Below are 23,675 nucleotides of genomic sequence, written 5' to 3'. Positions count from 1 at the left end.
ATGGTATAGAGCCACAAACCACAATGTAGTAAAATAAAACCAAACTTACATGTGTATCAAACCTATGTGAGGCTTACATTGATAGTGCAAGATCAACACTCTATCAACTGTGCAAACTAGACTGCACATAAATGCCATAAAATTTATCTGAGATTTTAGTAAATCAGGCCCGTTGCTGTCCGGGTCACGCAGCCGTCACGGCCCGCCCCCATACGGTCCGGTCATGTCTGCGTTGTCCTGACTGTGCCCCCAAAATGGCGGCACAACGCCGCTGGCCCGACTCCTCCTGCCTAGTGACCGCCTCTGCCTGTCAATCAGGCAGAGGCGCTCACTGGGCAGAGATGCTGATCGCATCTCTGGCATGTGCCGGTGCACTGCGGCACCAGCACACACGCACTTCAGACCTGATCTCCTGTTGTGTGAATATGCACAGCAGGGATCAGGTCTGAATATACAGCTGTCAGTAAGGCAGGGATGTGCTGCTGCCAGTGAGGCAGGGATGTGCTGCTGCTAGTGAAGCAGTGATGTGCTGCTGTCAGCGAAGCAGTGCTGTGCTGCTGTCAGCGAGACAGGGATGTGCTGCTGTCAGCGAGGCAGGGATGTGCTGCTGTCAGCGAAGCAGGGATGTGCTGCTGTCAGCGAAGCAGGGATGTGCTGCTGTCAGCGAGGCAGGGATGTGCTGCTGTCAGCGAGGCAGGGATGTGCTGCTGTCAGCGAGGCAGGGATGTGCTGCTATAAGTGAGGTAGGGATGTGCTGCTGTCATTGAAGCAGGAATGTGCTGCTGCAGTGAGGCAGAGATATGCAGCCCACTATCTCCCTATCACCCCTGCCTGAGTCACACACTTTCCCTGTCACCCCTGCCTCAGTTACCCACTATCTCCCAGTCACCGCTGCCTCAGTCAACCACTATATCTGCGATCCCTGCCTCAGTCACCCACTATACCAGTCACCCCTGCTTTAGTCACCCACTGTCACCCTATCACCCCTGCTTCAGTCACCCACTATCCCTGTCAACCCTGCCTCAGTCACCCACTATTTCCCAGTCACCCCTGCCTCAGTCAGCCACTATCCCTGTCACCCCTGCCTCAGTCTCTTACTGTCCCTGTCACCCCTGCCACAGTCATCCACTATCTCCCTATCACCCCTGCCTTAGTCATTTATTATACCTGTCACCCACTTTCTTCCCATACTTACCCAACCCCTTCCTATCACCCCTCCCTCAGTAACCCACTATCTCCCTGTCACCCACTATCTCCCAGTCATCCCTGCCTCAGTCACCTACTGACACCAGTGCAGACATTTCTGCTGCGGCCTCTCCACTCTCCAGCGTGAACGTCCTGACGACTGAGGAAATCCGCTTCCTAGTTGAGGACTCCGGGAATGAACACTGCCGATATTGCTGTCAGATGACTTTCTACCCAACGGAGGATTTTTGATACTTCCAGCTTTGCCATGCAGTTTCGAGTGCCGCCTTGATGATTTGTGTACACTACCGTGGTGGCGTTGTCAGATTGTACTTGAACAGGCCTGTTCTGTACTAGAGGCAGGGCCAGTGTCAATTAATTGAACACTGCCTGCAATTCCAGAATGTATATCAGGAGGAGAGATTCCTCCCTGGTCCACTGACCCTGGAGAAAGTGTTGCTCCAACACCATGGCCCAGCCCAAAAGACTGGCATCCATTGTCAGGAGGACACAGTTGGAGATCCAGAAGGGATGGTCCCTGCTCAACTGTTGGACCTGTAGCCTCCAGCTCAGTGTCAGACGAACCTCCGGAGTCAAGGAGATCATTTGAGACATCATCCGATGAGGCAGGCCGTCCCACTTGGAGAGGATTAACCTCTGCAGAGGGCGGTAATGAAATTGAGCGTACTCTACCATATCGAAAGCCGACACCATGAGGTCTAGTACTTGCATCGCCGTGTGTATCAACACTCTTGGGCGAGAGAGGACGATACTGTCCTGAATTTTCAGGACTTTCTCTGGAGACAGAAACAATTGTTGGCTGTGTGTGTCCAGCAGTGCCCCTAGGTGCACAATGTTCCGAGCAGGGACCAGCGAGGACTTTTTTCAGTTGATGAGCCACCCGTGGACTTTTAGGAATTGGACCGCCAGTTCCAGATAACTGTGGAGAACCTCTTGGGAGTTCACCAGGATCAGCAAGTCGTCCAGATTTGGCAGGATCCTGATTCTCTGATGGTGAAGGGTCGTCATCACGGCCATGACCTTGGTGAATATCCGAGGTGCCGTGGCCAAACCAGAAGGCAGGACTTGAAATCCAAAAACAAACCAGGCACAACACTGCTTAGCTTCCATCATCAGATGAGATTGGACCAGTGGCGTAACTACTGCCCCCGCAGTCCTCGCGGTGGCATGGGGGCGAGGGGCTGCGGGGGCGCCACTGATTTACAGCAGACTGACATGCGGACGAGCGTCCGCATGTCAGTCTGCAGTCTCCTTCCCTCCGCCGCTTTTTGGAGGGACACGGAGGGCACACAGCGCGCCTCCCTGTGTCCCTCCTGCTGCATCATCTCCGACGGCCGCGGGTCTAATAGGGGGAAGTGCCGTCCGTGAGCTCTAATTGGCTCACGAACCGGCACTTCCCCCTATTAGACCCGCGGCCGCCGGAGATGATGCAGCAGGAGGGACACAGGAGAGACGAGCTGTGCCCTCCGTGTCCCTCCAAAAAGCGACGGCGGGGGGGGGGGGGTAAATATCTGGCACTGGGGGCATATATGGCACGGGGGGGGGGGGGAGGAATATCTGGCACTGGGGCATTTCTGGCACTAGGGGGAATATCTGGCACTGGGGGCATATCTGGCACTGGGGGGGATATCTGGCACTGGGGCATATATGGCACTGGGGGGGAATATCTGGCACTGGGGGCATATATGGCACTGGGGGGGGTATCTGGCACTGGGGGCATATATGGCACGGGGGGCATATATGGCACTGGGGGGAATATCTGGCACTGGGGGCATATATGGCACTGGGGGGGAATATCTGGCACTGGGGGCATATGTGTACCTGGCACATGGGGGGGACGACTATATTTGGCACTGGGGCATGTAAGTACCTGGCACCGTGGGGGAATATCTGGCACTGGGGACATATGTGGCACTGGGAGCACAGCCCTAGCAACAAGGACTACCTCCTAGCAACGAGCATGACACCCAGTGCATGAAACATCTGGCAACGAGCATGACACCCAGTGCATGAAACACCTGGCAACGAGCATGACACCCAGTGCATGAAACCCCTGGCAACGAGCATGACACCCTGAGCATGAAAACCCCTGGCACCGTGCATGGAACCAAGAGCATGAAACCCCTGGCAACGAGCATGACACCCAGTGCATGAAACCCCTGACAACGAGCAGGTAATTGAAAAGTAATTAGAAGCCTTACTGTAGGACTTAATGTGTAATGGGCATTACGGTGTGTGGCATAATGTATCACGGACATTGCGGTGTGTGTCATAATGTGTCGCAGGCATTACGGTGTATGGTATACTATATCGCGGGCATTGTGATATGTGGTATAATGTCTCAGGGTCATTGCAGTGTGTGGCATAATGTATCACGGACATTGCGGTGTGTGTCATAATGTGTCAGGCATTACGGTGTGTGGTATACTATATCACGGGCATTGTGGTATGTGGTATAATGTCTCAGGGTCATTGCAGTGTGGCATAATACATAACGGGCATTGCGATGTGTGGCATAGGGTATAACGGGCAGGGCATTGCGGTATGTGTCACAGGCATTACGGTGTATGGTATACTATATCACGGGCATTGTGGTATAATGTCTCAAGGTCATTGCAGTGTGTGGCATAATGTGTCACAGGCATTGTATGTGCTATAATGTATTGGGCATTGCAGTGTGTGGCATAATGTATCACGGACATTGCGGTGTGTGTCATAATGTGTCACAGACATTGTATGTGCTATAATGTATCAGGGGCATTGCAGTGTGTAGCATAATGTATAACGGGCATTGCGATTCCTGTCATAATGTGTCACAGGCATTACGGTGTGTGGCATAATGTGTCACAGACATTACGGTGTGTGGCATAATGTGTCGGGGGCATTACAGTGTGTGCATATTGTGTCGTGCATTATTGTGTGCGGCATAATGTCTAAGGGCCATTGCAGTATGTGGCATAATGTATACTGGGCATTACTATAAGGAGGAAAAATGACAAATAATGTAAGGGGCATGAATCAGGATTATTTTTCTTTCCTGTGGTGGCCAACGTATGGGCGTGCAGGTTGCAAAACTGGGGTATAAGGTAGTCTTTTCCTGCAATGCCACGCCCCTTTATGCGAAACCACGCCCACTCCAACAAAACCACGCCCCTTTTTTGACGCGCGCGCCTTAGGCGCACGCATATTTATCCCTTTCTTGCTCCCAATTATGGAGCATGAAGGGGGGGGGGGGGGGGGGCGCCGAAGAATTTTTTGGCTTGGGGGAGAAAAATTTCTAGTTACGCCACTGGATTGGACATATCCAGTGTGATGCGGCTGTAGATGATTTTTGCTGTTTCTAACTTCTACATCAATGAATAAGTTTCAAAATAGAATGCATCAAGAGAACGGTGTTGGTAGTATAAAACTACCTACAGCACCTGGTATTCCCAGGTGGTCTCACATCCAAGAACAAACCAGGCCTAAGATCAGGTGATATTGGGCATATACAGTGTGGTGTGGCTGTAGATGAGCTTAGTGGTTTCTGTTAGAGTTCTTCTACTTCTAACTACTCGTACATAAATGAATAAGCGGACGATTTATTAAACCTGGTGAAATGATAATTTGCATGGTGATAAAGTACCAGCCAATCAGCTCCTAATTGCCATGTCACAGGCTGGGTTTGAAAAATGACAGTTAGGAGCTGACTGGCTGGTACTTTATCACCTTGCACTTTATCAGTTCCCCAGGCTTAATAGATCTGCCCCAATGTTTCAAAATGGAATGCATCAAGAGAACGGTGTTGGTATTGTAAAAATACACACAGCTCCTGGTATTTCCTGGTGGTCTCCCATCCAAGTACTAAAACCAGGACCAACACTGCTCAGCTTCCATGATCAGGAGAGATTGGGCAAATCCAGTGTGCTGTGGCTGTAGATGAGCTGGTGGTTTCTGTTAGAGCTCTTCTACTTCTAACTTCTGGTACATAAAAGAATATGTGTAAAAATTAAATGTACAGTACCAAGAAAAGGGTGTTGGTAGTTTAAAAACACCTAAAGAATCTGATAATACATGGATGGGAGACTGCTTGGTAGTAACAAAGTCCAATACTGCTTTGCTTCAAAGATCAAATGAGATTGGGCATATCCAGTGTGGTGTGGCTTTAGATAAGCTTTGTGGTTTCTGTTAGAGCTCTTCTACTTCTAACTACTGGTACATTAATGAATATGTATAAGGTTGTAGTTTATCCAATATCCCTTTACTACCTTACCTCCCCCCCCCCTCCCCTCCCCTCCCCTCCCCTCCTTATAGCTTCCTTTGTTCTCTCCTCCTCGTGTGTGCGTTATTTGTTTTCTCATACGTCCTAGAGGATGCTGGGATCACATTAAGAACCATGGGGTATAGACGGGATCCGCAGGAGACATGGGCACTTTAAGACTTTCAAAGGGTGTGAACTGTCTCCTCCCTCTATACCCCTCCTCCAGACTCCAGTTTTAGAATTGTGCCCAGTGAGACTGGATGCACTACAGGGGAGCTCTACTGAGTTTCTCTGAAAAGACTTATGTTAGTTTTTCTTATTTTCAGGGAGGCTGCTGGCAACAGTCTCCCTGCTTCGTGGAACTTAGGGGAGAGAAGTATGACCAACTTCTAGTGAGTTCAATGGCTCTGCTTCTGGCTGACAGGACACCATTAGCTCCTGAGGGTGCTGATCGCTGGGTACGCCTAGATGCCCACTCCCGTAGCCTGCCATCACCCCCTTACAGAGCCAGAAGTCAGAAGACAGGCGAGTAGCAGAAGAACAGAAGACTTCTTCTCCAGTGATGGCATTCTGAGGTACCACGCAGCGAGCGGAATGCTGTGCGCCATGCTTCCACACAAACACAGGCACTGCAGGGTGCAGGGCATGTGGGTGGGTGGGGGGGGGGGGGGCACCCTGGGCAGCATAAATTCCTCACAAAAGGCTGGCAAAAGTGGACATTAGTGCCTGGGCACTGTCCTTACCCCGCCAGCGTAATTAATTATTTGTTTCTGAGCGGGACAGAAGCGTGCCATTACAGCGGCGGGGCTTCTTCCTCACCTCACCAGCACATCTATAGAGCGTTACAAGTCTATCACTATAGAGTTTATTATTTCCCAGACTGTGTACTTTTGGCGCTGGGTTGTGAGCTGAAAAATCCTCTCTGTCCCTCTGACAGATTTACTGTAGGTCTATCCCCCATAAGCCGATGTGTCTGTGGGTACTTGGTACATGTGTGTCAACATGTCGGTGGCTGAATGTTTTTCCCAAGAGGAAACTATATTAGGAATGCAGACATATGATGGTGGCCCTGTTGGCACCACCAATAACTGACTGGGTGAAAGTTTCAATAATATCAGAGTGAGGTTGGATAAATCTGTGTCCCAGACACAGACGTAGAGAATAGATGTGATGTTCATGGCTATGCTTCTTTTCCCTCAGGCCCGCAAAAATGTTACTACACACTGATACTGACTCGGATACTGATTCCTATGTCGACCATAATATTTCCTGATTAGATCCAATATTGGCAAGGAGCATTCAGTACATGATTGTGGATATTAAGGACATATTAACATCACTGAGGACCCTGCTGTTCCTGACAAAGGGGTCTATATGTATGTATATATAGATATATAATGAAAGCTGATGTAACGTTTCTCCATCTCTGTTTGAGAAAGTCTGGGCCAGCTCGACAAGATGGTTTCAAATCCCCAAAAGGTTTCCGATTGTTTATTCATTTCCTGCTGCGGACAGAATAAAGTGGGAGTCACCCCCTGTTCTGCACGGGGCCCTGTCACAAATCCAGCGGATCGTATGCAGGAAGCTACATTATTTCTAGTTATGTAACCACGGGTACATTACTTAGACCTGCCATTACCTGCGCATGGGTGAGTAGTAGTATTCAAGAATTGGTCGAATACCTTGTCTTCCGATATAGATATCTTGGAGAGATGGGATACTCCTTACGTTGGATCATATCAAGGACACTGCAGCATACTTACGACTGCAAGGGATATAGGACTCTTGAGTTCACGGGCCAATTTCATGGCAGTCTCGGATAGGAGGGCATTGTGGATTCACCAAGGGAATGCTGATGCTGACTCCAAGAAGAAAGGGAGTCTCTTCCCTATGAAGGTGAAGCCTTGTTTGGTGACTGCCTAGTTAATTTGATCTCGGCAGCTCCCGCAGGTAAGTCAACCTTCTTGCCCTATGTTCCCTCTCAACGGATGAAGACGCATCATTGTCTAACGCAGTCATTTTGTCCCAATAGATATGCAAGAAGTTAAGATTCCCTTTCTTTGCAGGTAGAGGAAGGAGAAGAGGGAAGAGGTCTGTAGCCTCTTCAAGATCGCAGGAGCAGAGATCGTCCTCTGCTTCTGCCAAATCCACTGCATGACGCTGGGGCTCTCTTGCAGGAGCCCACACCAGTGGGGGCACGTCTAAAACACTTCAGTCAGTTCTTGATTAATTTGGACCTGGACTCGTGGGTTTTACAAATAGTGTCACAAGGGTACAAACTGGGGTTTCAAGACGTTCCCCCTCACCGATTGTTCAAATCGGCCTTAGTCAGCAGGGAGAAGGTTTTTATTCAAGCCTCTTCGTGCTCCCGAAGCCGGACGGCTCAGTCAGACCAATCTTAAATCTGAAATCCCTCAATTTCTACCTAAAGAAATTCAATTTCAAGATGGAATCTCTCAGGGTAGGGATCTCCAGTCCGGAGGAAGGAGATTTCATGGTTTTGGTAGACATAAGGATGCCTAATTACATGTTCCCGTTTAGCCACTGCATCAAGCTACCTGAGGTTTGCAATTCAGGATTGTCATTACCAATTTCAGACGTTGCCGTTTGGTCTGTCCACGGCTCCGAGGATTTTCACCAGGGTGATGGTGGAAATGATGGTTCTCCTTCGCAAGCAAGGAGTCACAATTATGCCGTACTTGGATGATCTCCTGATAAAGGCGAGATCCAGGGACCAGTTGGTGCAAAACATCTACTCTCCCTGACAGTTCTTCAACAACATGGTTGGCTCCTAAACTTGCCAAAATCGCAGTTGGTCCCAATGACGCGGTTGTTGTTTTTGGGAGTCATACTGTTAGGCGCCGGGGTCCGCTTGATGGTCTGCGCGGCCCGGCGCCTAGCAACTAGAGACGCCGTGCACGTACAGCCGCCGGCTCCCTAGCAACGCTAGACGCCGGGCGCGCTGAGCCGCACGGACCCTAGCAACGGGGACGCCACTGGCGGACCGCGTTCCCCGTTGCTAGGCTTTAGGAAATTAAGATATTCACCTGCTCTCTGGCCGTGCAGCAAGGCAGCTGCACGGCATTTATTCTAATCAGCCTTTAGCAGCTGATTGGAGGACTCCTTGTTAAATACACTCCCAGGGCTTCTCACAGACGCCGGTAATAGCTTCCTGCATGCTGCCTTTGTTTGCTGAGAGTCTGTTTCCAGTCCTGCTGTATCCGGTCATTCCAGTCCGCAGAAGTCCGGTATTCGGGAGTTGTCATCTCATCCCAAGAGGTCGTTTGGTTCCCTGGAGTCCTGACTGATCACCGTTTTATATCCAGTGGTGTTCGTGAGTTGCGGCTCTGCCGTGTGTTGCAGCTCAGCCGCTTTACCTTTTATATTTTGTGTTTGGAGCATTTGCGGAGGGTTCCGCTTCCACAAGTCCTCTCTGGTACTTGGCGGTGCCGGGTAGGAGAATTGGACAAGTGGATATTTTGGTTGTCCTTTTTCCTGGCGGTTTCTCCGCACATATTATAGTTTTGAGTTTGCTTAGCCCCTGGCCTGGTTGTTTAGTTAGAGGGCCTCTTGTTATCACCCTGTCTCGGGTTTCCCTTTGTCTCTCATTAAGACCGGGGGGCATCGAAGTTGGGCAGACATAATCCGCCCTTCAAACGCGGCTGCCAAGGGCTCAAGAAACCATAGTCTCGCAGGGGATTTCTGACAACACGGGTAAGACAACAGAGTTAGGGCGCCAGGGGCTATTTTCCTGTCCTGCTCCCTTCCCCAGCATTCCGTTCCAGTGCTCCAGTCCTTGCCATAAGATCTTCTCTGACCAGAGTGCTGGAATCATAACATTATTACCGGCCATACCAAAACTTAAAATTAAACGGGGTTTAATTTTTTCTCATTCAGTTTTGTGAGAGTTTATCGGCCTCATGAATCCAACAGGTTTAGTGCCAAATCCTTGTCAGCTCTTAGTCAGCCAGATTCAAGAACTTACTCAGATGGTTCAGGATCTTTCTCTTCGGGTGAAGTCGCAGGAAGATCTTTTGCGAGCTTCCCCAAGGGTAGTCCCTGAACCAAAGATGCATTTGCCTGACCGTTTTTCTGGTGATAGAAAAGAGTTTTTTAATTTTAAAGAATCCTGTAAACTTTATTTTCGTTTAAGACCGACTTCCTCGGGTACTGAATCTCAGCGGGTCGGGTTTATTATTTCTTTGCTCCAGGGGGATCCTCAGACCTGGGCATTTGGTTTAAGAGCAGAGGATCCGGCATTGTTGTCAGTTGACGCTTTTTTTGAGTCTTTAGGGCTCTTGTATGATGACCCTGATAGAGAGGCGTCCGCTGAAAGTCAGTTGCGCGCTCTCAGACAGGGTAGAAATCCTGCAGAGGTTTATTGTACGGAGTTTCGCCGTTGGTCGAACGACTGTGGCTGGAATGACCCAGCCCTGCGCAGTCAGTTTCGCCTCGGCTTATCAGAGTCTATAAAAGACAGTCTCCTTCAGTACCCCGCTCCTGAGACTCTCGATAAACTCATGGAGCTTTCTATTAAGATTGATCGTCGTCTCAGAGAGCGGAGGGCTGAAAAAGGAGCACCTGTAAGGTCAAGTCCGTGTGTAAATTCCATTCCTGAAGACGTAGAGGAGACCATGCAGATGGGTCTCTCCCGGCTGTCTCCTGAAGAAAGAGCCAGAAGGCAAAATTCTGGTCTTTGTCTGTACTGTGGGGGTAAGGGACATTTTGCTCGTAATTGTCCGAACAAGTCGGGAAACGCTTTGACCAGGTGAATTGTGAGGGGGTTCACCTAGGTCTGCAGCTTATCTCCTCGAATAACTCCCTTTTAGTCCCAGTTAAAGTTTCCTTTGGCAGCCTCAGTTCTTCGGTGTCGGCTTTTGTTGACAGTGGAGCTGCAGGAAACTTTATGGATTTAACTTGGGCTAAGGCCTTAGGCATTCCTCAGTTACCTTTGGGTAGGTGTGTCACCATGCATGGCTTAGATGGGAGTCCGCTGTCTAATGGGATTATTTCTCTCCGTACACCCCCTGCACTACTTACAGTAGGAGCTCTACATTCCGAGAAAATCGAGTTCTTTCTTACACATTGCCCAGCAGTTCCAGTTGTTCTGGGTCACCCTTGGCTGGCCTTTCATAATCCCACCATTGATTGGCGGTCGGGGGAGATTTCACATTGGGGTACTTTTTGTGATAAGGAATGTATCACGTTTCCAGTCAGAGTAGCAGCTATCATTCCAGAACTCATTCCGGTGGAATACCAGGAGTTTGCTGATGTTTTCTCCAAAGGCAATGCGGACATTCTGCCTCCCCATCGGCCTTATGATTGTGCTATTGAGTTAATTCCTGGTGCCGCATTGCCAAAGGGAAGATTATATGCATTATCCGGGCCAGAAACTGCGGCTATGAATGATTATGTAAAGGAGAGCCTTGAGAAAGGATTTATTAGACCATCAAAATCTCCTTTAAGTGCAGGCTTCTTCTTTGTGGAGAAAAAGGATGGCTCGCTTAGACCTTGCATTGATTTTAGAGCCCTGAATAAGATCTCAGTTAAAAACACCTATCCTTTGCCGTTGATTTCTGTACTCTTTGATCAGTTACGTTCTGCTGTGATTTTTTCTAAAATTGACCTTAGAGGAGCGTACAACCTCATCCGAATTAAATCTGGAGATGAGTGGAAAACGGCCTTCAGTACTCAGTCGGGTCACTACGAATACCTGGTGATGCCGTTCGGCCTGTCCAATGCTCCGGCAGTTTTTCAAGACCTCATTAACGATGTGCTCCGTGACTTCCTAGGGAAATTCGTGGTCGTTTACTTAGACGACATCCTGATTTTTTCTAAATCAATGGAACAACATGTTACCCAGGTGCGTCTGGTTCTTCAAAAGTTATGTGAGAATCATTTATATGCCAAGCTGGAGAAGTGTGAGTTTCATGTCACGGAAGTATCTTTTTTAGGGTACATAATTTCCCCTCAGGGATTTTCCATGGAACCAAAGAAACTCCAGGCCATCCTTAGTTGGGCGCAACCCACCAATTTAAAAGCAATTAAGCGTTTTTTAGGGTTTGCGAATTATTATAGGAGGTTCATTCATTCTTTTTCTGACCTGGTTGCTCCCATTGTAGCTCTGACAAAGAAAGGAGCGGATCCTACCAACTGGTCGCGTGAAGCTGAGTTGTCCTTCCGGGCCTTGAAACAAGCCTTTGTCTCGGCTCCAGTCCTCAGACATCCTAATCCGGAATTGCCCTTTGTGGTGGAGGTTGATGCCTCGGAGGTTGGAGTGGGGGCTATCCTTTCTCAAAAGGATCCGGAGTCTCTGGAGTTACATCCTTGTGCCTTTATGTCCAGGAAATTCTCCTCCGCTGAATCCAACTATGACGTTGGTAATCGGGAGTTACTGGCGGTAAAATGGGCTTTCGAGGAGTGGAGGCATTGGCTGGAGGGAGCAAAACATACTATTTCGGTATTGACTGACCATAAGAACCTGCAATACATTGAATCGGCTAAGCGGCTTAATGCCCGGCAGGCACGTTGGGCATTATTTTTTACACGTTTCAAATTTATAATCACTTTCAGGCCTGGTTCCAAGAATACTAAGGCTGATGCCCTGTCACATAGCTTTCTTCCGGTTCACAATAACAATCCTGTTACCCCCATACTTCCATCTTCGGTCATCTGGGCGGGCCTCACACAAGATTTATTTACCCAGTTAAAACAGCTTCAACACCAAGCTCCTAGAATTACTCCTGCTGGTCGTCTTTACGTCCCTGAGTTTTTGAGAGTTACTGTTTTAACGGAATTCCATGATAACAAAGTTTCAGGGCATCCAGGAGTCTCTAAGACATTGGAGTTAGTCTCTCGCTCAGTATGGTGGCCTGGTCTTTCTAAAGACGTCAAGGAATTTGTTTATTCATGTCAGGTTTGTGCACAGCATAAGGTTCCCCGTTCCTTGCCCATCGGGCAACTTATGCCCTTAAATGTTCCTCTCACGCCATGGTCTCATATTTCTATGGATTTTGTGGTTGACCTTCCCCTTTCAGCCGGATTCCGAGTCATATGGGTGGTAGTGGACCGTTTTAGTAAAATGGCTCATTTTATTGCTCTTCCCCGATTGCCTTCTGCCCAAGGGTTGGCAGTTTTGTTTCTCCGCCATGTATTCAGGCTTCATGGGTTGCCTACTGATATTGTTTCTGATCGGGGTCCACAATTCATCGCACAATTCTGGAAATGTTTTTGTGCCTCATTGAAGATGAAATTGTCGTTAACATCCGGTTACCACCCACAATCCAACGGGCAAACCGAACGAGTTAACCAATCATTGAAACAATATTTGCACTTGTATTCAGCCAAACTCCAGAATGATTGGTCCGAGTTTCTTCCGTTGGCTGAATTTGCTTACAATAATTCTTGTCATTCCTCCACTAAAGAGTCTCCATTCTTTTCAGTTTTTGGTTTTCACCCCAGAGCTAATTCTTTTTTTCATCATTCCTCAGTCTCCTCGCTTACCTTAACCTCCCATCTCAGAGCCATTTGGAAAAAGGTGCACCTTGCTCTCAGAAAAGCGGCCTTTCGAGAGAAGAAATTTTCTGACAGGCTCCGACGTCCTTGCACTTTTAAGGTGGGAGATAGGGTGTGGTTGTCGACTCGCAACATCAGGCTTCGACAATCCTCAGCTAGACTGGGACCCAAATTTATTGGGCCATTTCTTATTATTAAAAGAGTCAACCCAGTTGCCTTTCGGTTACGTTTACCAAGATCTCTCAGGATTGGAAATACGTTTCATTGTTCCCTGTTGAAACAATACGTTTCTTCCAGTAGATTTCCTCGGAAGATCTCTCAGGGTAGATCTCCAGTAGATGTACAGGGACAACAGGAGTTCTTGGTAGAGAAGGTTCTCGATTCCAAATTGTCCCGGGATCGGCTGTATTTTCTGGTTCACTGGAAAGGCTATGGTCCGGAGGAAAGGTCTTGGGTCCTGGATAAGGATCTTCATGCCCCGAGGCTCAAGAGGGCATTTTTTCGGGAATTTCCTCAGAAACCTGGCTTTAGGGGTTCCTTGACCCCTCCTCAAGGGGGGGGGTACTGTTTGGCGCCGGGGTCCGCTTGATGGTCTGCGCGGCCCGGCGCCTAGCAACTAGAGATGCCGTGCACGTACAGCCGCCGGCTCCCTAGCAACGCTAGACGCCGGGCGCGCTGAGCCGCACGGACCCTAGCAACGGGGACGCCACTGGCGGACCGCGTTCCCCGTTGCTAGGCTTTAGGAAATTAAGATATTCACCTGCTCTCTGGCCGTGCAGCAAGGCAGCTGCACGGCATTTATTCTAATCAGCCATTAGCATTAGAGACCTGAGACAAAGAGATCTGAATTATATGAGAGCCGACCAGAGGAAACACAAATTATGCAGTCAAGTGTCCCACATTTGGGGAAATCGCAGATGCAGCACACCCAGAGTGCAATGGGTGAGCCTTGCCCTGGGAGAAGCACCTTCCTGATCATACCTGGCAGGTAAGTAGGAGTTGGGCAAGAGCTGAGGAGGGTCGCTGCTCGGGCACCCCCCTGTCAAGTGAAGGAGATCCAACTGAGGCAGCACAAGAGAAATCTCGAAAGAAGAACAAGGCTAGAGGAAGATCTGAGACACAGAAATCTGGCTTTTACCAGAGCTGACCAGAGGAAAGCACAAACACAGTCCCCCACTACCACAAATAATGCAGTCGAGTTTCCCACATTTGGGGAAATCACAGGGGTCAGCATACCCAGAATGCAATGAATGAACCTCACCCTGGGAGAACAATCTTCATGACCATGGTATCTCCTATGCAAAATAAGTATGATTTGGGATAGGGCTGGGGAGGGCCGCTGCTCAGGCACATCTCTGTCAAGTAAAGGAGATTCAACTGAGGCAGCACAAGGGAACTCTCATCTGCTTCAGGGGCTGGGGCATAGCCAACATGAGCCCCACACCGAAGGAGGGTGGAGATGTTTAATGCAAATTAGGGGTCATCCAAGCGCCACAAAAGGACGCCATGCCCTGCACATCCCTTTTTTCTTTTCATATGCAGACGAGGGTTGAAGCCAACTTTGACCCACTGCTTGGATGACATCACCATATGCAAATCCATCTGCTGCAGGCCTTCCCCCAGGAATGCTTGCACTAGTTGTTGCATTTGGTTTGTTGTTTGGGGGTGCTTCAGTATTAGGCAGCCTTCTGCCCTCCCATGTTCATCTGAAAATATGTGTTCTCCCTGCAGTTGTTGTCCCCAGATGAGAGTTCCCTTGTGCTGCCTCAGTTGAATCTCCTTTACTTGACAGAGATGTGCCTGAGCAGCGGCCCTCCCCAGCCCTATCCCAAATCATACTTATTTTGCATAGGAGATACCATGGTCATGAAGATTGTTCTCCCAGGGTGAGGTTCATTCATTGCATTCTGGGTATGCTGACCCCTGTGATTTCCCCAAATGTGGGAAACTCAACTGCATTATTTGTGGTAGTGGGGGACTGTGTTTGTGCTTTCTTCTGGTCAACTCTGGTAAAAATCAGATTTCTTTGTCTCAGATCTTCCTCTAGCCTTGTTCTTCTTTCGAGAGTTCCCTTGTGCTGCCTCAATTTTATCTCCTTCACTTGACAGGGGGGTACCCGAGCAGCGACCCTTCGCAGCTCTAGCCCAACTCCTACTTACCTGCCAGGTGAGATACTATGATCATGTAGGTGCTTCTCCCAGGGCAAGGCTCACCCATTGCACTCTGGGTGTGCTGCCCCTGTGATTTCCCCAAATGTGGGAAACTTGACTGCATAATTTGTGTTTCCCCTGGTCGGCTCTCGTATAATTCAGATCTCTTTGTCTCAGGTCTCTCTCCAGCCTAGTTTGCTGTCTGTTTCCACTTCTCTTTTCTTGAGCCGCTCCCTTCTATGCCCTTGCGCACTATCCTGACTTCTCCCGTCTGCTTACTTTGTGCCTTCCAACGCACAATGCGAACTACAGGTAGTGCTGCAGGGCCCACACCCTTTTAGTTGCCTTAAAGAGCAGCTCTGGAGCTGTTACAGTGCCCAGCTGCTGCAAGAAATCAGCTTGAATGTTCTTCGTTGATTGATGGAAGAAACATCTTACAAAAACTCTCCAGATTATTGACTTTTTAAAGTTTTTCTAGGAAACGTTCTAGATGAATGCTTATTAGCGTTTGTCAGAATGTACGTTTGCAAAGTGTCTCTGTGGCGCAATCAGTTAGCGTGTTCGGTTATTATCCAAAAGGTTGGTGGTTCAATCCCACCCAGGGACGTAATTTACCTTGTTATCAGATTTTGGTGATCTTTAAGTAGACAAGTCAAAATTTCAAACCCCCTCTTGTGGTGTAGGGTACTTGGCCTTCTCTGATGTAATCAGAGTTAGATTTGATTAAGTGATTTTATAAAAAAAAACAGCTAGGAAGCACAATTTAGCAGTGGGTTGCAGAGAAAAAGAAATATGCTGGCAAAAAAATCCAATTGAGTGATTAAACAGCTCTTCATTTTCTGGCTTTATTTTTATGCTAACAAATTTGTTCTCTGAAAAGTGTCCACAAAGCCAAGTATCTGATTAACACCTTTGTAGGGATGGTTTTTCACCTATTACTAAATTAAACTTGCTTCATTGGAAAGGCAGCAAGATGCATCGTCATTTCAATATCTACTGAAATAATACAGGTTGACACCAGGAAACATTAACGCCACTGCATCCTTGCTGCTTTCTCATGTGGAAGTCTGTTTAATGTGAAAACAAGGTGATATCTAATTAGCACACAGGTAAGGAATTAAGAAAATCTTTATTTAAGGGTGAAGATGTTTCTCACAAAATCGTTGCCCCAATGCATCATTGAAATTCAAGCTGGAAAGATGATTTTAATATATCACTTGTACATTTTGTATTGCTCTTCTGGTGACAATGTAGTTTGTTTTTGTCAATTACCATTTTAATAATAGGGTAAAGAAAATTAAGTGGATTTTTGAAAGAAAACAATACTGTCAATATACTATTAAAACAAATTAAAATGGTAAAAGTTATTGTACTTTAAGTAAAAATAAAAGAGCAAAAATATCAATCCCAGTTTTGGATTACTTTAATTAACAAAAAAAAAATGCATATAGCAAAGGATAGTTTCAATCTGCCTACCTCTGGGTTATGGGCCCAGCATGCTTCCATTGCAGTACTCTGCTGCACATGAAAGTGCAAGAGATCCTGGAGCACTCACTCATCATGGGAAAGTACCAATGTGTTTCTTCGTTGGTTGATGGAAGAAACATCTTTCAAAAACTCTCCAGATTATTGACTTTTTAAAGTTTTTCTAGGAAACGTTCTAGATGAATGCTTATTAGCCTTTGTCAGTATGTACTTTTGCAAAGTGTCTCTGTGGCGCAATTGGTTAGTGTGTAAGGCTATTAACCAAAAGGTTGGTGGTTCAATCCCACCCAGGAATGTAATTGACCTTGTGATCAGAATTTGGTGATCTTTAAGTAGACAAGTCAAAATTTCAAACCCCCTCTTAACCCCCAAATTCTATGATTTAAGCTGTTTTTTAGTGTTTTTGGAAAAAAACACCCGAATCCAAAACACACCCGAATCCGACAAAAATAATTCGGTGAGGTTTTGCCAAAACGCGTTCGAACCCAAAACACGGCCGCGGAACCGAACCCAAAACCAAAACACAAAACCCGAAAAATTTCAGGCGCTCATCTCTAATTATCACCACATATTGCGAAAATATGTTGCTTGGTGTGAGGACAGGAAGGCCCCAACGGAGGAATTTCAACTGGGTCGATTCCTGCACTTCCTACAGTCAGGGGTGAATATGGGCCTCAAATTGGGGTCCATTAAGGTCCAGATTTCGGCTCTGTCGATTTTCTTCCAAAAAGAACTGGCTTCCCTGCCGGAAGTTCAGACTTTTGTTAAAGGAGTGCTGCATATTCAGCCTCCTTTTGTGCCTCCAGTGGCACCTTGGGATCTCAACGTGGTGTTGGATTTCCTTAAATCACATTGGTTTGAGCCACTTAAAACCGTGGAGTTAAAATATCTCACGTCGAAAGTGGTCATGCTATTGGCCCTGGCTTCGGCCAGGCGTGTGTCAGAGTTGGCGGCTTTGTCATGCAAAAGCCCTTATGTGATTTTCCATATGGATAGGGCGGAATTGAGGGCTCATCCCCAATTTCTGCCTAAGGTGGTTTCAGCGTTTCATTTGAACCAACCTATTGTGGTGCCTGCGGCTACTCGGAACTTGGAGGATTCCAAGTTGCTGGATGTAGTCAGGGCCCTGAAAATTTATGTTTCCAGAATGGCTGGAGTCAGGAAAACTGACTCGCTGTTTATCCTCTACGCACCAAACAAGATGGGTGCTCCTGCTTCAAAGCAGACTATTGCTCGCTGGATATGTAGCACAATTCAGCTTGCACATTCTGCGGCGGGACTGCCGCATTCTAGATCAGTAAAAGCCCATTCCACGAGGAAGGTGGGCTCTTCTTGGGCGGCTGCCCGAGGGGTCTCTGCTTTACAACTTTGCCGAGCTGCTACTTGGTCGGGGTCAAACACATTTGCAAGATTTTACAAGTTTGACACCCTGGCTGAGGAGGACCTGGAGTTCGCTCATTCGGTGCTGCAGAGTCAACCGCACTCTCCCTCCCGTTTGGGAGCTTTGATATAATCCCCATGGTCCTTACGGAGTCCCAGCATCCACTTAGGACGTCAGAGAAAATAAGATTTTACTCACCGGTAAATCTATTTCTCGTAGTCCGTAGTGGATGCTGGGCGCCCATCCCAAGTACTTGTACATAGTTATTGTTAACAAAAGGGTTATTGTTGAGAGCCATCTGTGCAGAGGCTCCGTTGTTGTCATACTGTTAACTGGGTATAATATCACGAGTTGTACGGTGTGATTGGTGTGGCTGGTATGAGTCTTACCCGGGATTCAAAATCCTTCCTTAGTGTCAGCTCTTCCGGGCACAGTATCCTAACTGAGGTCTGGAGGAGGGTCATAGGGGGAGGAGCCAGTGCACACCAGGTAGTCCTAAAGCTCTCTTTAGTTGTGCCAAGTCTCCTGCGGAGCCGCTATTCCCCATGGTCCTTACGGAGTCCCAGCATCCACTACGGACTACGAGAAATAGATTTACCGGTGAGTAAAATCTTATTTTATATATATATATATATATATATATATATATATATATATATATATATGACTTGGGGTTTGTTTTATTAGATAGAGCATGTCCCTGTGAAGTGCCTTTTGGGGTTGTGGTTTTTCAGAAAGTTACAGGTTTTTTTTAATTAAGAGAAATATGCCCCATTATAGAGATCGGACATTTCAATTTGTTGCGCCTGCGCAGTGGCCGCCAGCAGGGGGTGTACTAGAGTGCCTTCTCTTGAGAGCCGCAATGTGGCCGCCTTCTCCCCGGTTATTCTGTAAATAGGAAAATAACCTCACAGGTTCACATAGGGCAGAGTTGCCACTACTAGTGCAGGGCTGTAACTTACAGTACTAAGGAAAAGCCATATACTAAAGCGGCACGGTGACCTCACCCCTCTCAGAGACACCAGGGCGCAGCACACTGGTACACACACCTGTTAGCTCAGGGCAGCACTATAGGACCCTCCTGTAATGCTGTGCTGGCGGCGTGTAGTGATCAGGGCACTGGGAGACTGGCTGGCTGGTCTCCGTCTCTGTTGCCTATAGAACTTCCACCTCTGTTATATATCAGGGCTGCTCTCCTGTTGTTATGATTCCAATACTCTGGTCTGGGGATATCTTATAGCAAGGACCTGAGTACTGGAACGTAATGCTTGGAAAGGGAGTGGGAACGGGAATAGCCCCTGGCGCCCTATCTCCGTTGTCTCGCCCGTGCTGTCAGAAATCTCTTGCGAGACTATGGTTGCTTGGGCCCATGGCAGCCGCGTTTGAAGGGCGGATTACGTCTGCCCAACTCCGATGCCCCCTCAGGTCTTAATGGGAGACAAAGAGAAATCCGAGACAGGGTGATAACAAGGGGCCCTCTACTAAACAACAAAGCCAGGGGCTCAAAACTAACTTTAAACTAGATGACAATGCTAAATTCCTTTGTCGTATAACAACCCTTATGAAGCTAAGAACACTGTACGCTGCTTACTTAAGAAATACCGTAATGATACGCTATCTGCGTAGCGATCGCTCAGCCGTAGGCGAGACGCTCAAGCGTCACGTTCGCTCACGGCCCAGTGATCACAGGACACGTTATTGGTTATGTCTAGGGGAAAGATTCGCTGTAACGTAGCGTACGCTAGAGACCACGAGGAGGTCACCAGCGATGCAGACGCTCACAACACTATACCTTTATGTTAAACCTTATACCGATGAAATACACTGAATACCTTAATGTGAGTACAGGGTGTAAGTGCAACCTTGTGGAACCTGACTATCTACAAAGCTGCATGAGCGTCACCGACGCTCAAATGAACACTTATCACTATAGGAAATACACAGATACTGGTTTAGGTTTCCAAGGCCTATTAACTGTATTATGTCTAATATACTTGTAAAAGGGGATAACAGTACATATGATACACTACAATATAACAGAGACTTCCTAACCACAGAACTAAACAATAAATACAAAAAGACAATACTACACTGACCTAAATGCAATACGATACAATACTATAATACTATAAGGTATTTAAGAGAAAAAGAGGAGAGAGAGAGATAGAGAGAGAGAGAGAGAGATTGGCTCGCAGAAAGACAATGATTATGGAGAGAACTTACGCACAAAGGGTATGATCGCCAGCGCCTCGATATCCAGCTCCCGATTATCAGCAGATAACCGTTGATGAGAGAGTGAGTGCTGGATGTGGTCGGTCTGCCTATTTATGCCCCACACACAATGCAATCTCCTAGTCCCTACAATCCTACAGTTTATTGGACACAGGAATTCGGCCCTGTACTGTAACCAAAGGTCATAGGTTGATTCATACAGGTGGGCTGTGCTGATTTCCAACAGCTCAGGTGGGTGGGGAACTGGGTTTCCCGCCGCATACCTGAGTATGTGTAAATCATAGAAATGGACATAAACTTCTTATGTCCATAACTATTCGCACGAGCGATTAATACGCTCCAAACCAACACCGGAATATTGCTAATTAAATACTCTTCCGATGGGTATCAAACACTGCTGTATGACTCCTGTTAGACCCTTCGTGCAATACAAAGAGGGATTCCTCCGCTCAGGGACATTCTATCTAAACCAAACTTACAGAAACTATTGAGGGGAACATGATCCATAAACTACATTAATTGTGAACTTTTGTAACGAATGAGTCGCACGCTACGATCACATAAACTCTACCGTAAATGCGCATACTGCGCGTGCGAGTGCACGCTATTGCGGGTATGCGCTTCCACGGGAGAGCGTACGCATGCGCAGCACGGACCAGTGTGCGGTGCAAATATGGCAGTGTGCACTAAGACATTTTTCTGACTTTGACAGTCCACCCTTTGGCAGTCAATAATAACTGCCACAAAATATTTAAGGAGAAAAATGTAAGTCAGGGGTTAATTGATTTCCATGGTGGGGAAAGGAAGAAGAATGGAGTAGGTGTGAAGAGAGTATGACCTAGTGAGAAAGTAGAAGCATGTGTGTATGAGTCCATGTTTGGAGGGTCATGTATCATCGTGCCGTACGTGTGGTAAATCAAGCTTCGAGGTATTGCGAAGTATACATTTGAATTCCTTCTTATCCTGTGGTACAGGTCTGTGGATGGGCTGTCAAACTCTACCGAGCTCATTTCGGCTGTGGTTGTAACACAATGGGGATGCACATTTTAGTTGATGATACATGAATTGGGGGGGTATGTGGTTGCTGCTATCTGTGCCTGTATTCCCTATCGACTATGTGTGTTATTACCTGAGGGTAGCAGAGATGAAGATAAAGAACACTTACGAAAAATGCAATGATATTCTATGTCAGGTTAATGTACGTTCGTCGATTGGGGTCTTGATTGGTGTCGGTTGATTGGAGTCTTCTTCTTTGTGCTTTTGCTCATAAATCGTGAGTAAAGCAAACAACGTCCATGGATTTACAAAAAATGTTGGGCTAGCGTGGTTTTAAAGTTCCTAGGGAAACTGGGGTACCCATGGCATTGTCCATCAAAATCTTGTTTATCAGGTCGTCTGCTCTTCTTCTTTCCATCTTTCCGTTGTCGGCCCCTTGGCTCATCAAATCCTTCGTCTACGTGGGTCTTTGTACCTCGGAGGAAAACATAGAAATGGGTGAAAGACGGACCGTATACTCATTACATCATTACGTCATGGTTTCTAGCATTGGGTCATAAATCAAATCCAGGTTAATTACAGTTTCCTCACTCCTCAAGCTCATCACTTTCGTACTTTGTTTACACCTTATTAAAGCCTGCCCGCATCTAAATATCAATCCAAACGATATAACGACACCCAAAATACATAGGAGAAACTTTCCAACATCCATTATGACTCCTTGAGCCCAGTCTCCTAAACCGGAGAACCAATTTCGCGGGTTCAACCATGACACCCAACCAGTCAGCTCATTACCTACAGCAGCAAGGGTGAGATTGTGTTTTCGACGAAATTCCCACTTTAATTGCAGAATATCGTCCATCTTTTGGTCTATGACCTCTACCGGATCCTCGGTGCTATTTGTGATATACGTGCAACACTTTATGCCGTACTGTGTTGCCAATGTAACACAATATCCGCCTGTTACTGCTGTAAGATAATTAAGAACCATCCTATGCTGAACTAGTTCTGTTTTGTAAGCTTGAAGTTCTCTTCCAGTGTATCTAAACGTGTCATCATACATTTCAGTGATATTATCTAACAAATTGGCGAGTGCGGAAATGTATCTATAATTCATCACACCTCGAGCGGTGCGAGTGAAATCTAACGCTACCAGAACCTGAATCCCGGTGGATTCATGGATAAGATCAGAGGCCGGATGCTCTAACCTTTCTGACAGTTGTCTTTTAACAAGGTGCTCGTAGTGAGTGTGAGTATAAGGAGTTTGGGCACCACGGTGTATGTCCTTCATTTTGTCATGTGTAACAGTCATTACTTCAGGCAATACTTTTCCAATATAACACAATCCTTCAGAGTTTGGGGCAAGCCACTTGTACGCCTTTCTCCCGCATATGAAATATGCATCATCGGGGAGAACATAAGGGACGGAGAAGGACATGACCATGTTACAAACCTTCCAGGTGAAATCTCCTGACCCTAATTCTTCCATCTGCCTAATGCACGTATCGGTTTGTACGATATGTGCACAGTATCCTGGTGATACCTCTCCAACTTTAGTAATCCTATTTCCTAAGGTATATCGATACCGGAAAGATTTTCCTCTACTGGCTATGTGGCGTACGAGTTCTGTATCTGTAGGCATTCTATCTGCTCTGTGTGAAAAGGTCATGGTAAGGTTGCTCCATGACACTTCCCAATTTCCCGGTTTTCTGGGATTGGAGATGTTAAAACATATGAGGGACCTATCCACATGGTATTGGTGGAGCTTCAAACTAGGAGGGCTGGAGATGTTAAACCTCCGGTCCACCGGTCTCCCACCACTTAGCTCAAGTACCTCCCCTAACGTTAAAGGAAATGGTACTAGCCCTGATTTACTGTGACCCTGAGGTACTTGAGAGCATACCCAACAATCTGTTTGGTTTAACACGTTACCCACTAAGGAGTGATAGTCACTCAATGGATGCCGGTCTATATGGATATTAAAACTGGATTGGCATTACTTTGTTACAGAGCCTACAGATACAACTTTCTTTTTGAACTAACATTCCTTCACAGTTGTTTACGAATAACATGGTTGTTAGATCTTGCCCGGTACTCGCCTTTGCTTGGTGATTGGGTTGCTATTGGAAATTTACACCTCCGTCTCAGTCATCAGGACCTTTCTGGATCCTTTCTCGACCTCACTGGTACTCTCACCGAAACAGACTGCTCTGGTCAACATCATGGTTAGCGGGAAAATCCATGTCACAGTCTCTTGGGGCAAGTCCATCTTACAGGAGGAGAAAAGAAGAAATTTGTAAAGGGGGTATAAGAAAATCAGTTTGAGGGGGAGAGAACTCGTTACGATAATAAGTTCTCTCGTTTTGTTGTTCTTTTTGTTCTGCTGTCCTCTCAAAGGTGTTGTCTCTCAGTCTTCAAAAACGATCATTCTGGTGATGCAATATTCCTTCCTAACCGACGATCTTTCTGT

General features: G+C 47.1%; 3 non-coding genes and 1 pseudogene across 3 annotated transcripts; 2 read left to right on the top strand and 2 right to left on the bottom strand.

Moving 5' to 3' along the window:
* Positions 1-13,802: 13,802 nt before the first annotated feature.
* LOC135011102 (U1 spliceosomal RNA) lies at positions 13,803-13,957 on the bottom strand (annotated as a pseudogene).
* Positions 13,958-14,109: 152 nt separating this feature from the next.
* On the bottom strand, positions 14,110-14,273 carry LOC135011094 (U1 spliceosomal RNA). The gene has a single exon (XR_010210250.1). It is a non-coding gene; the product is annotated as a U1 spliceosomal RNA (small nuclear RNA).
* Positions 14,274-14,796: 523 nt separating this feature from the next.
* On the top strand, positions 14,797-14,960 carry LOC135011096 (U1 spliceosomal RNA). Its single transcript, XR_010210252.1, has one exon. It is a non-coding gene; the product is annotated as a U1 spliceosomal RNA (small nuclear RNA).
* Positions 14,961-15,112: 152 nt separating this feature from the next.
* Positions 15,113-15,275, top strand: LOC135011099 (U1 spliceosomal RNA). Its single transcript, XR_010210255.1, has one exon. It is a non-coding gene; the product is annotated as a U1 spliceosomal RNA (small nuclear RNA).
* Positions 15,276-23,675: the final 8,400 nt, after the last annotated feature.

Source organism: Pseudophryne corroboree, unplaced genomic scaffold (genome assembly GCF_028390025.1).
Source record: "Pseudophryne corroboree isolate aPseCor3 unplaced genomic scaffold, aPseCor3.hap2 scaffold_239, whole genome shotgun sequence".
Taxonomy (NCBI): Eukaryota; Metazoa; Chordata; class Amphibia; order Anura; family Myobatrachidae; genus Pseudophryne; species Pseudophryne corroboree.
The sequence above is the reverse complement of the archived record's forward strand: the minus strand, read 5'-3'. Positions and strand labels throughout refer to the sequence as shown.